Source organism: Hibiscus syriacus, unplaced genomic scaffold (genome assembly GCF_006381635.1).
Source record: "Hibiscus syriacus cultivar Baekdansim isolate YM2019G1 unplaced genomic scaffold, ASM638163v2 tig00014370_pilon, whole genome shotgun sequence".
Taxonomy (NCBI): Eukaryota; Viridiplantae; Streptophyta; class Magnoliopsida; order Malvales; family Malvaceae; genus Hibiscus; species Hibiscus syriacus.
The window spans coordinates 399,358-414,043 of record NW_024062323.1 but is presented as its reverse complement, the minus strand read 5'-3'; positions in this window follow the sequence as shown (position 1 = coordinate 414,043).

Sequence of the window (14,686 nt, the reverse complement as noted above, 5' to 3'; positions counted from 1 at the left end):
TTTCTAGTGTGTTCTCAAAAACCATGTAACTTTTCAGATCTTTTTAAAACATATATATATACCCCCATCCAACAAGTCCAAATTGTGTAGGTTCCCCAGAACCATACACCCACCATCAAGTCCAGTTGGCCCTGAGCACACAGCCGAGGAACCGGTAAATAAGGCCCTGAGCACATAGCCGAGGAGCCTCCAGGTATACTTCCTCCAATATTACCCCCAAGTAAAATATGTCCGTCCGTAAACGGATATATCAAAAATCAAAATATAAATCAGGTCAAGTATCATATCAGAAATCAGGTCAAGTAACAGATCAGAATCCAAGTCAAGTATCAGATCAGAATCTATGTCAGATATCAGATCAGAATCCATGTCAAGTATCAGATCAGAAATCAAATCGAAAATCAGGTAAAATATTCATGTGAGTAGGGAACACACCAGAATTTACAGATAATATTCAAAGATATTGGATAATCTTAACAAGTAGGGGAACACGGATCTTTAGTATACCGATAGAATATCGGAATTCAGAATCACTATTGAAAGAGTTCAATAACTGACAGAATCATCAGTTATTCATAATGTGACTTGAGCTGATAAGGAAGAAATGAAGGTTCAGGACATTTATATTCTATGTCGGTTGATCGGATTATCAGACAACTCTTACATGAATAGTTCCCAGAGCTAATGCCTGTCAATTGGTCAATTCATTGTTCTTCCAGGGTATTTACTCTTTAATACCACAATTCTTGTCCATAGACCATTTTCGGAATCATCGTTGAATAGATCTTCCAATGTCTTTATTTCATTTCCACACTTCCACAATATCATGAAATGCTGACGTACTTGATTAATTTGTTCATAACCCATTGTAATTGTACACTTCGTAAACTCATCAGAGTTTCCAGACTTGTCCAAATCACTTACTAAATCCTCAGTCATTGAGGTTACCTATTTCATTTAGCAGTCATCTCCATTCCAGTTACTTCAGGATTTTTCAGAGTAATTCAAATGTTCCTGAATTTCAGATAAATGTTGTACTTCCATCCCATTTAATTTGGTCTTCGTGGTTGATTGTCGAACAAACGTCCAATTCTTAATACTGAATACGATCTAGAGTTGAGCTGAGTTGAATACTTCCAAAATTTATCATTGAGCCAAACTTGAGAAGACGAACACGAATTCAAGTAATATCTATGTCGTTCAGGTACTGACATATTATTAAGGTTGATCGGCTCACTTAAGTTATGTTCCATAACTTTTAAAGGTAGTCCAATACCTATGCTTATTTGGATTCCTTAATTAATCCAAGGCATTTACTTAATATATGCCAAAAGGGTATTTTGGTAATTTTGGTGTTCAGTTTATTCCATTCCTTTCAGAGCTCGAGGATATCCAATCATTCCTGAGCTTGGTGATATTCTTGAGTTATTTCCATTTCAGGGGTATTTTGGTCATTTTACAGATCTACGGTATTTCAATCTTTTCCTTCCATCCGATCTTATTATTTAATTCAATCTTATTATTTACTTCAGTCCTTTCGAACAATTCTGACAACAGAATACCCCCGATAAATTACTCTTCAAGTATTTACTCATTATTCGAATATTTTTAGGTCAAGTGTCTTCTCAGACTTTACAAACGGAATATCATAAATTTTCCTGCACTAAGTCGGGATCTTAACAATTAAATCCGTACTTAATCGAGTTAAGTACGAATCCTCTAAGTATTTTCTCATTCAGAGTCATCTCAGACTATTCTACCTCTTAAGGCATTTCCGTAATTTCTTAACCAGATAAGTTCGATATTAGCACTTAACGAAAATAATATAATTTAGAGATCATATGATTAATTGCTTTCTTGAACAATCTCTGATCTTGAAATAATACCCTTAACACACTTCTAGTATCTTGCATAAACCTTCTTGGGGTTAAAAACCGGTTCTCCATAATTTCCAAGTAAAACTAACATTTCTTATGCACATAAATAGTTTTAGCAGATCAATAATTCTTTTCAGATTTATTAATCCACTTCCAGAGACAATTCTTGTCAATTTCTAATATAAGGGTAATTTCGTATTTTTACCATACCGAAGTATTCTCATAATTTCCCATCCAAGTACCTTTAACATTTAACCTTTGATGATATAAAATATAATTTACAAATCCATGTCTGATTTCTTTATCACTATTCACAAACTTGTAATTTAATTCTAACAATCTTTCAATCTCTTATATTAGTCATTCGATCCGTATTCAGTTACAGAATTTCTACCACATTCATATCGAGTGAATAACTTATTCAACTCCACAAAAGTGACCAACATTATCTTATTCATGCATTTACCAATATCAACATGTTCCATAAAGCATAAAGAGGTAGTAAAGTATTACCTCGATTTCCGTGCAATACTGATCGACCATAAAAATTCCATTCGAACGCCTTTGATCTTCAATTCAACTTCCAATAATTCCTCAGATACATATCAACATAAATTATATCAGAAACGGAGCTTAATTACGATAAACGGATCGAATCGGGTGATAAATTAGTGAAAGACGGCTTACCGGGTTCGAATTTGGTGAAACGGACTTCGGATTCGGATTCAGGACGTCGAAAGCATAAAATATGACTTTTCGGAAATTTGGAATTTTCGGTCAAAATCAAAGTCAACGGGTTTGACTGACAATTTCGAGGCCTTCGGGTTCGAATTTCGAAAAACGGACAGCGGAATCGGATTTGGAACGTCGAAAAATGTCAGGATAGGTATACTCGGTCGAAGTCAAAGGATGTTTAATGCCCGATCAAAGCCGGTCAAAGTTTTGGTCAACAGTGGTCAACTCTGGTCAACGGGTCAACGGTCAACGGGTCGGGTCAACGGGTCGGTTAAACGGGTCGGGTCGGGTCAACGGGTCGGGTCGGGTTGTGACCAGTCAAACCGGTCAAAACAGTTCCAAAACCGGTCAAACCGGTCACTTTTCCCTTCCCCACGCGCAGTGGCGGCGCGTGGGGGCGCGTGAACAGTGATAAAATCCCGGAAAAATTTCTAAAAATTATTTTGAGCGATTTCGAGATACTTACAAAGCTCGGTTCACAATTTTGAACGGCGGAGAGCTCGATTTCAACAAATCGGGAAGTTTGACCGGTTCACCTCCCAACGCGCCGCCGCCGCCGGAGAAAAAGGAGAACACCAGTGGACTCGGAACGGCACAAGGAACACGATGGTTCAGGAGGTGTCGTAAATGGATGACCCGATCGTCGTGAATCGATGAAAAACCAACTAAAACCGAGTTATTACCGGCGATACTTCCGACTGAAATTCACGACGAACGGCGATGATTCACGACGAAAGGTTTGAGGGGTTTTGTTCCTCGGTTGACAACGAACACGATGGTTGTTTCGGCTTGTCGTTTGGAGGTCGGACGGCGAGTAGATCGGAGTTGGAAGTAGGGAGAACGGGAGAGGAAAACTGAAAAATTTTCCAGAAACATACGGCAGTCTGGGGGGTTTATAACATCTCATAATTAAAAATGGCTAAACCAAGAGTTTAGCCACTGAACTTCCTGCACTTCTTAAAACGGTATGTCAACTTTGAAATCTTACAATTTAATCCCTTATTTCTTTCAAAATACTAAATTAAATCCACCAATTTATATTTTCTTAAATTTTTGCCCCTAAATTGGGGTGTTACAAAAAATGACCAAAAAATTAATAATGGACCATTTTTATGGGACATATGGAGTATTATTTATTGTATTTAATATTTTTAATAAATATTTTTTTAAAAATCATCAACTAGAGGAAAATGGTTTACACAACCTTTTTCGGCAAAAGTGCCCAGATAATGCTACAGAGAGTGTTTAATTCCCAAACTAACGTGCTCATCCGATTAATTCCCCAAATGGGGTGTTTTCTACAGTAGATTTGGGATCTTTCAATAGCTTTGATCCCCTTTTGCGGTTCGTTTGCCGATGTGATCAAATATGTTTGTATCTATCTTTATTCGAGTTTTTTGATTAGGTTTTTAATCTTTTCTTGTATGGTCCTCATGTGATCTTAAATTTACTAGTTTTTGCTTTAATGATTAAAGAAAATTGACCAAATTATGTGCTTAATTTACTATTATAATTGTAAATCTCCCTCATAATTTTTTTTGTTACACTCCATCATAATTTGAAATATTTCTTATTTTGAATAAAATTAGTGGATTCTATAAAAAAATTGATGAAAGAGGAAATAATACGCAGCATGTAACATGCAAGTGCATATTTAAAATATAAGAATAAGATACTGAATAACAAATTAATAGATATACAACTTTTTATTAATTTTATCCAACCCAAAATAGTATCAAAAAGGTAAATTTTAATCATATAAGGTACGACCAAACATAAATAGGATCTATCAATCTTAAAAGAAGAGAAGTAGTAGAAATATATTTACAATTGTGAGCTATGCCTTAATTAGTCATTATGCATCCAAGTAGTTATATTAATACAGCTGACTTTTAAAAATTTTAGAAAGAGATTTAATTAAAATTATTAAGAAAATAAAAGTTATTGAGAATTTTAAAAAATTCGAAGGGGCTAAATTAAAATACCGTATGTCTCTTTGCATGTAACAATGCTAATGTCATTAAAAAAATCTCGAACCCTAGGCAACTTAAGTATCGCAGGCATCAATATCGGGAGCCTCCTCCCCTTCAGCGTCCTCAACACTATAGTTAATGTCACACTCGGAAACTGTAATATACAAGTGCTCCCCGGCTCTTGCTAGTGAGACCAGTCTACTGAGTATGCCCATCATTCGTCCATCAAAACTCTTATAGTCTACTTTTACTATAACGTTTAGTTTCTGTTTCAACTGTCGTGGATTGTTTATTGGTTACTACACAACCATTAAACAATCATAAATAATCATCGACTTTACAATACTCATTTGTAAGATCCAACGTAACAAGTAATGTATGTGTACTGTGTTTTGTTTGCATAATAAAATGATGGGTTAATATGTGGGTATGAATATAATTGTTGATCTATCTATGTCTTGTTTATCCTTTTTATTAGATAAAGTTGTGGATAAATTTTTCGAAAGGTAAAAGCATCTATCAGATACTTTTACTATAAGAATTGTATTAGTTTAATCCCTATGAATCAATTTACTCTCTCAAATATAAAATCCATAATTAAATGAATAAGTTTAGATTGTGATATGCTTTTGGATTATAGTTAATTTGGTCCTAGAAAGATGAAGAGTTGACATTAGTGAAACTACCGAGTGCTATTAGCAGAGAAGCTGACTTGCTTGCAAATGAAGGGGTATTAGCTGGTTGATGTTTTTATTGTACATGTATTTTCTTTGATTTATGATAATCATTTGATTGAGTCTCTTAATACAGTTAAAAGTGGCATTATATTATACTTCCCATTTGCAGTTCAATTCCAAATCAAAAAAAAATGTTATTGTCTTAGCCATAAAAATCTTAGAAAATAACTTTCTTAAATAATACTTGAAATTTTCTAAAAAATTAATGTTAATTATATACTATAAAGTTGAGATTATTTTATTTTTAACAAGTATGATGATCAAGTTAACCGGACTAATCTGGATTAACTTATATTACAAAATAATTATTTGAAATATATTTTGATAAAGTACATAAATGATTCCCGACTACAGGGTATTACTTTATCACTTTCTTCGACTATTAAAAGTTATAAAATGATCACTAACAAAGTGTTACTTTGTTAAGTCCCTCGACTATTTAAAGTTACAAAATTATCAATCAACTATTTATTGTATTTCAAACTCGTCAATTTCCTTTACCATACAGAGTCAAGATTCTAACTCAAGGTGACAAAGTAAAATTAACTATAGAAAATGAGGGAGCAACATATAATTAACCATAAAAATGAGAGAATAAAATAAAAATAAATAAAAATTAATTTTTTTTAATTTTTTAATGAAAAATAGTAGGGTGTAGGCAGTGGCCCCCTGGGACCAAGGGTAGCTCTGTCCCTACTCGTAATAAGTAATACATGTATTATCATTTCTGTTTGCATAATAAGGTAATGATGGGTTAATTTCCAAGTAAAATTTAATAAATCGATATCATAAGGTATAAAAATGTAGATTTCATTAATTTTATGAGTAAAATTGTACAAATATAAAAGGAAACTGATCAATTCAATAGTTTACCAAATATTAAACCTATTTGTTTTCGAGCTCATATCAATTATATAAGTTTAGGATAAAGTAAACTAGATGTCACTAACCTACATTAAAAACAATCATATCGGTTGATAAACTTTTAAAAGTTTTAAAATGACTATCATGACGTTATAATAAGTGTTAAAATTTGATGGATTTAATGAATATTTTGTAATAGTTCAGTAAAAATTAATAATCATTTTATAAAAAAATCAATAAATTTAATAATAATTTTATAACTTTTTAATGCTTAATCATCACACAATCATTTATGTATAATTCAATGACCTTTGATGTAATGCTTTATTTTTACAACAAAAATGGATAAACAAAATTAGGAAGAATTATTAAGACACTATCTATTTTTTTTAAATAATTTGGAACGATTACAAGATAATATATCTCAATTTTTATTTTTGCTTCATTTTACAACTCAATCTGCTATCAACTTCCTCCTTTCTTTATATCAAGAAAACGATCATTACTTCGGCGAACCACTGTCTCATTCATCGTCCCGTTCACTGCTCATGATGGTCGGAGACCTCTAAAAACTACCTTTGGAAAACCTCATCAACTAAATCACCAAAGGAAAAGTCATTCGACGTAGATCTAAGTTTACAAGATTCAGCCTTTACCTTTCCTAACGGCGTCCTTTCGAATTCTCGACGATCTTTCAGTTTCCGAACGATGTTTCCTCTCTCCACGGTAACAAAGCTAGTTCTATTTTTGACGTTCGAATACAAGAAAGTTGATGTCATTCTTCATTTTTTGCTAGAGGCTTATATAGCCTTGGGGGTGATTTTCTTTCCCTCGCTCAATAATCCCATCGCATGAAAATAGGGATTTTATTCGATTGTTGATTTAGGGATTAATTTTCTATTTTATTTGATTTACCTTTAATCTGATAGTTTTTGCCTTTTTTGTTAGACGTCTGATTGTTGTTGCCTTATTTGGCTTGATTCTGTTAACTTTTCGTTTTTGATTTGATCTTATTTTGATTTGGTCGGGTTTGGTGTTTTGCCATTTTTTATTTGGAGCGATCTGGAGATGCCTTCTATTCGACTCGTATGGTGTTGTTTCGTTGGCTCGTTTGAGTTCTTCTAGTGCATTTTGGACCATTGGATGTGGTGATTGAATGTTGACTCTTAAATGATTAAATGAATTGTTGTTGTTGATAATTTTTAAAAAAAATATGTTTTTAATCAAGTAATTTTTAAATATATATTTTAAAAAATAATTATAGACCATCCAAAATCAATAAGAACTTTAATTAAAAAAGGAAATATTTTTTTTGAATTGATGAAAAAAAAAGAAATAATATGTAGTACGTAATATTTCAGTGCATATTTAATAGATAAGAATAAGATACCGAATAAGAAATTAATAGATATACTACTTTTTACTAATTTTATCCAACCCAAAATAGTATCTAAAAAAAATTAAACTTAATCATATAACCTATGACTAAACCTAAATACAATCTATCAATATTAATATTAATATTGATGGTGCTTATCATATATCATCAACATGACATTTGTTTATATATTTTATTTTTTAAAATTTATTAGCTTGTTTTTTTTTTGTATAGTCCTATTTTTATTATTCAACAAATATTTTTTTTTTTTTTTGGGATGATTTTAAAAGGAATGACAGATTAATGTCATCAATCTACTCTAAATTTTAGAAACTCTTATGTTTTGAACTTATAAACTTTTATTATATAAGTATAATTATTAAAATGTAATTTACATTTTAGGTGAACGAAATTAATATCATTTTTATACAAGTTAGAAATATATATTTGCACCAAATCATATATATATATATAATACATCCAAGTATATTTATTAATTTAATATTTTTACAAATATATTTATTAAATATATAGTTTGTGGATAATATGACATACAATAACAAAATTTTAAAAACAATTATTTCATAAGGTATGATCAAATTGAAGTATAATCTATCTCATATCTAGAAGGTAGAAGGTAAAAGATAGATGTTCAATTTGAGCCGTGCCTTAAATTGGATTCATAAGGGTATGTTTGTTTCACGTAAAATATTTTTCGGAAAACATTTTACTCATTTTTCAGTGTTTGGTTTAAGGAAAACTGGTTGATCAACGTAAAACATTTTATTGATCAACAAAATTTACTTTGTGTTTTCTGGAAAATGACTTACGGTATAGTTTTATGTAAGTCATTTTCCCAATTTTTCACGTTCAAAGAATAAATAATCAAAATAATTTTATTTTATGAATTTAATATTAATCAAAATATTTTAATATCATTTTAATAAAAAATATTAATTATTAACATATATTTTTAATATTTCTAATACTATAATATTATATGTTTAATATTATAATAAAATACTCAATTATATTATAATAATATAAGATATTATTTTTTTATTTTAATAACATATAATAAGTTATTAATAATATTTGTATAATTTATTAGTTTCATAGAAATAATATTATTAAATTATTAATAATTGATAATATTATTTATGTATTTAATATTAATATAATAATATTTTATTTAAGATATTTAAGATATATTAAATATTATTATTTTAATAAATAACTAATATAATTTATAATATTTTTATTTTAATAAAATTTACTAATCTTAATATTTTTATTAATAAAATTATAGAAATAACATTTTAATAACAATAAATAAATTATTCTAATATTTTAAAAATAATAATATTAATTTTTTATGATAAATGATACTAGCTCCGTCCCATAAAACGGTCTCTTGTTGACTTTTGAAAAGTCAAATTTTTTAAAATTTAACCTTGATTATTTTAAATATTTTAAATAATTAAATTTTATAAAATATATATTTGAAAACTATTTGATTGAAAGTTTTTAAAATATATTTTTACATATTTGCATCAATTATAAATTTTAAATAATAGTTATTCAAAATACAAAAAAATTAATAATGGAAAATTTTTATGGGACAGATGGAGTATTATTTATTGTATTTAATATTTTTAATAAATATTTGTAAAAAAATTCATCAACTAGAGGTAAATGATTTACACAACCTCTTCCAAACACCGTAAAATATTTTTTAGAAAATATTTTCCAAAAGATATAATTTATTTTATGGAAAGCATTTTTCGAAAAATATTTTCAGTAAAACAAACTGACCATCTAAATTTCAAATGCTTTAAATAAACTACTCGTTTGATTAGTAACATTTTTCTTTCATTAAAATCATTATTTTTTTTATTTTGGGCATTAGTTTTCTTTTTCTTTTTAATATTTTAAAAAATATATATATTTTCAATCAAGTAATTTTAAAATATATATTTGCAAAAAAATAATTATTTAAAATATTTAACTTAATTACAGACCATCCAAAATCAACAAAAAAAACTTAGTTTTCTCTTATTGGTGTATCACTCATCTTTTTTTTTTTGATTGAAGGTTGTACCAACATTAATTTTAGTTGTTGTTCATCGGTATTAATTTTGTTTCACATCTTTATTTTATTTTTTATTTTTAATAAGTATGTCTGTTGACATATTTTCTTTTGCCCTTTGACATATTTTTTTGGTCGTTTGACCCTTTTTTCATTTATCTTTTTTAAGAGTTGATTTTACATCAACACGACTAATCGAGATGACGCTTATATGATATCTTGTTGATATCTCTTGCTTTGCACCCTCGGATTAGATTATAATACCTGATTTGCGCTCGTGGATATCTTTTCACGTTGCTCGAGTTTGATTTACAATTTGTCTGCGATCTTTCAGTAACTTTGATCTCCTTTTGCGGTTCGTTTGCCGATGTGATCAAATTTGTTTGTATCTATCTTTGTTCGAATTTTTTTGTTAGGTTTTTAATCTTTTCTTTTGCTAGTTATTGCTTTAATGATTAAAGAAAATTGATCAAATTATGTGCTTAATTTACTATTATAATTGTAAATCACCATCATAATTTTTTTGTTACACTCCATCATAATTTAAAATATTTCTTATTTTGAATAAAAATAGTGAATTCTATAAAAAAAATGATGAAAGAGGAAATAATACGTAGCATGTAACATGTAATTGCATGTTTAAAATATAAGAATAAGGCACTGAATAACAAATTAATAGATATACTACTTTTTATTAATTTTATCAAACCCAAAATAGTATAAAAAAGGTAAATTTTAATCATATAAGGTATGACCAAACCTAAATAGGACCTATCAATTGTGAGCTATGCCTTAATTAGTCATTATGCATCCAAGTAGTTATATTAATACAGCTGACTTTTAAAAATTTTAGAAAGAGGTTTAATTAAAATTATTAAATAAATAAAAGTTATTGAGAATTTTAAAAAATTCGAAGGGGCTAAATTAAAATACCGTATGTCTCTTTGCATGTAGCAATGCTAATGTCATTACAAAAAATCTCGAACCCTAAGCAACTTGAAAGTTGATCATCTCCTTCTATAAATACCTTTGCATTTTTACCATTTGGATCACCACTCTCATTTCACTTCCATACAATTCTATAGCAGTTTAGCAAGTTTAAGGTGTTAAGTTGCAGCTATGGCTTTCAAGGCTTCAGTAACAACTGTTCTTCTTTCCCTTACCCTTGTCTTGTTTACTTTGGTTAGCGCTCAATCCCCGCCTCCGCCTTCTTGCCCCACCACAAACCTAACAGTCTGCCTTTTTCAGCCGAATAACCCGGGATGTTGCAGCATTCTTGCCGGTCTTGGTATTAATGCTAGAGTTTGCCTTTGCAGCGTCCTCAGAAACTTAAGTATCGCAAGCATCAATATCGGGAGCCTCCTCCCCTTCAGCGTCCTCAACGCTATAGTTAATGTCACACTCGGAAACTGTAATATACAAGTGCTCCCCGGCTCTTGCTAGTGAGACCAGTCTACTGAGTATGCTCATCATTCGTCCATCAAAACTCTTATAGTCTACTTTTACTGTAACGTTTAGTTTCTGTTTCAACTGCCGTGGATTGTTTATTGGTTACTACACAACCATTAAACAATCATAAATAATCCTGGACTTTACAATACTCATTTGTAAGCTCCAACGTAACAAGTAATGTATGTGTGTACTGCGTTCTGTTTTCATAATAAAATGATGGGTTAATATGTGGTTATGAATATATAATTATTGATCTATCTATGTCTTGTTTATCCTTTTTATTAGATAAAGTTGTGGATAAATTTTTCGAAAGGTAAAAGCATCTATCAGATACTTTTACTATAAGAATTGTATTAGTTTAATCCCTATGAATCAATTTACTCTCTCAAATATAAAAACCATAATTAAATGAATAAGTTTAGATTGGGATATGCTTTTGGATTATAGTTAATTTGGTCCTAGAAAGATGGAGAGTTGACATTAGTGAAACTACCGAGTGCTATTAGCAGAGAAGCTGACTTGCTTGCAAATGAAGGGGTATTAGCTGGTTGATGTTTTTTATTGTACATGTATTTTCTTTGATTTATGATAATCATTTGATTGAGTCTCTTAATACAGTTAAAAGTGGCATTATATTATACTTCCCATTTGCAGTTCAATTCCAAAAAAAAAGTTATTGTCTTGGGCATAAAAATCTTAGAAAATAACTTTCTTAAATTATACTTGGCATTTTCTAAAAGTGGCATTTTCTTAAATTATACCTCCCCCTCGGCGTCCTCAACGCTATGGTTGATGTCAAACTCAGAAACTGTACTATACAAGTGCTCCCCGACTCTTGCTAGTGAGACCAGTCTACCGAGTATGCCCATCATTCGTCCATCGATACTCTTATCATTTATTTTCACCATAACGTTTAGTTTCTGTTTCGATTTTCAATTGTTGTATATTGTTTGTTGGTTAGTACGTAACCATTAAACAATCATAAATAATCATGGATTTTACAATACTTATTTGTTTGTTCCAACGTAACAAGTAACATACGTGTGTACTGTATTGTCTGCGTAATAAAATGATGGGTTAATATGTGGTTATGAATATAACTATTGATCTATCTATATCTTGTTTATCATTGCCTTCCATAAATACCTTTGCATTTTTTACCATTTGCGTCACCACTCTCATTTCACTGCACCGTACAATCCCACAGGAGTTTAGCAAGTTTTACGGTGTTGTGCTGCAGTTATGGCTTTCAAGGCTTCAACCACGATTCTCTTTCTTCTTTCCCTTAACCTTGTCTTGTTTAGTTTGGTTAGCTCTCAAGCTCCGGCCCCTTCGATTTCTTGATGCACCACAGATGCAAGAGCCTGCCTTCGTCGTTCTAGCCCGGAGTGTTGCCTCTTTTTTGGTGATCTTGGTGGTGGGGCTGCAGTTTGCCTTTGCAAAGCTCTCAGAGAAATCAATATCCTTGACTATGACTTCCTCAATGCTACCGTTAGAACCGCACTCAGAAACTGTGATCTGCAACCGCACCCCGATTTCAGTTGTTTGTGAAATTAATCTCCCAAGTATGCCCATTATTCGTCCATCGATACTCTATCGCTTACTTTTTACTACAACTTTTAGTTTGTGTTTGAACCGTTGTGGATTGTTTGTGGGTTAAGATATAACCATTAAACAATCATAATTAATCATGGGTTTTACAATATTTATTTGAAAGTTCTAATGTAACAAGCAATGTACGTGTGTACTGTATTCTGCTTGCATAATAAAACGATGGATTCAATAACACCACCACTACCCTTTTCTGAAATGGATTCAGTAGCACCACCACCCTCAATCATCTGTTGGCGTAGCCACGATAATACTTCTCCAATACAAAAATCTTCGTCGATTGGATTCATAAGGGTATGTTTGTTTCACGTAAAATATTTTTCGGAAAATATTTTACTCATTTTTCAGTGTTTGGTTTAAGGAAAACTGGTTGATCAACGTAAAACATTTTATTGATCAACAAAATTTACTTTGTGTTTTCTGGAAAATGACTTACGGTATAGTTTTATGTAAGTCATTTTCCCAATTTTTCACGTTCAAAGAATAAATAATCAAAATAATTTTATTTTATGAATTTAATATTAATCAAAATATTTTAATATCATTTTAATAAAAAATATTAATTATTAACATATATTTTTAATATTTCTAATACTATAATATTATATGTTTAATATTATAATAAAATACTCAATTATATTATAATAATATAAGATATTATTTTTTTATTTTAATAACATATAATAAGTTATTAATAATATTTGTATAATTTATTAGTTTCATAGAAATAATATTATTAAATTATTAATAATTGATAATATTATTTATGTATTTAATATTAATATAATAATATTTTATTTAAGATATTTAAAATATATTAAATATTATTATTTTAATAAATAACTAATATAATTTATAATATTTTTATTTTAATAAAATTTACTAATCTTAATATTTTTATTAATAAAATTATAGAAATAACATTTTAATAACAATAAATAAATTATTCTAATATTTTAAAAATAATAATATTAATTTTTTATGATAAATGATACTAGCTCCGTCCCATAAAACGGTCTCTTGTTGACTTTTGAAAAGTCAATTTTTTTAAAATTTAACCTTGATTATTTTAAATATTTTAAATAATTAAATTTTATAAAATATATATTTGAAAACTATTTGATTGAAAGTTTTTAAAATATATTTTTACATGTTTGCATCAATTATAAATTTTAAATAATAGTTATTCAAAATGTAACCCCTAGACCGATGCGGGTAGCCCGATCCGATCCGGGAAGTCACATTAGGGCCACCGGAGCGACCCACTGTAAAAATAGCGGAAATTTTAAAACTTTTATTGAAACATGTAACTTATAAAATCAGTTGTCACTATTTAAAAATAAAACAGATTTCCAGACTCGTATATAAATCAAAATACAATTACATGCCCCTTAATCACATGTACCATACTCTGCAACAACACCGGAAGAACTCCCTTACTGAAGTCGATAGATGCACTGGTACAATTCTTTTAACCTGAAAATGTGAGTAATAGAGTGAGCTTTGGAAAGCTCAGTAATACAGAACTACCAGATGATGCTGAAAAACGTGCAGATACAGATAAACATATTTTCCTTATTGGTTCAGATATTTACAAATTTTTATGTTGAGCAGAGATCCTACTGATATTTCAGGTGGTAACGGACAATGAGCTTTCGTTTCAGAGAAATATTTCGGATGACTGAGTTCAGGAGATCAGAATAGGTTTTCTAGTGTGTTCCCAAAAAACCATGTAACTTTTCAGATCTTTTTAAAACATATATATATATACCCCCATCCGTCACGAACAAAATGTGTAGGTTCCCCAGAACCATACAACCCCGTCACTAACAGTAAGGCCCTGAGCACACAGCCGAGGAACCGGTAAGTAAGGCCCTGAGCACACAGCCGAGGAACCTCCAAGTAATCTTCCTCCAACAATACCCCCCCAATAAAACATGTTCCGTCCGTAAACGGATATATCAAAAATC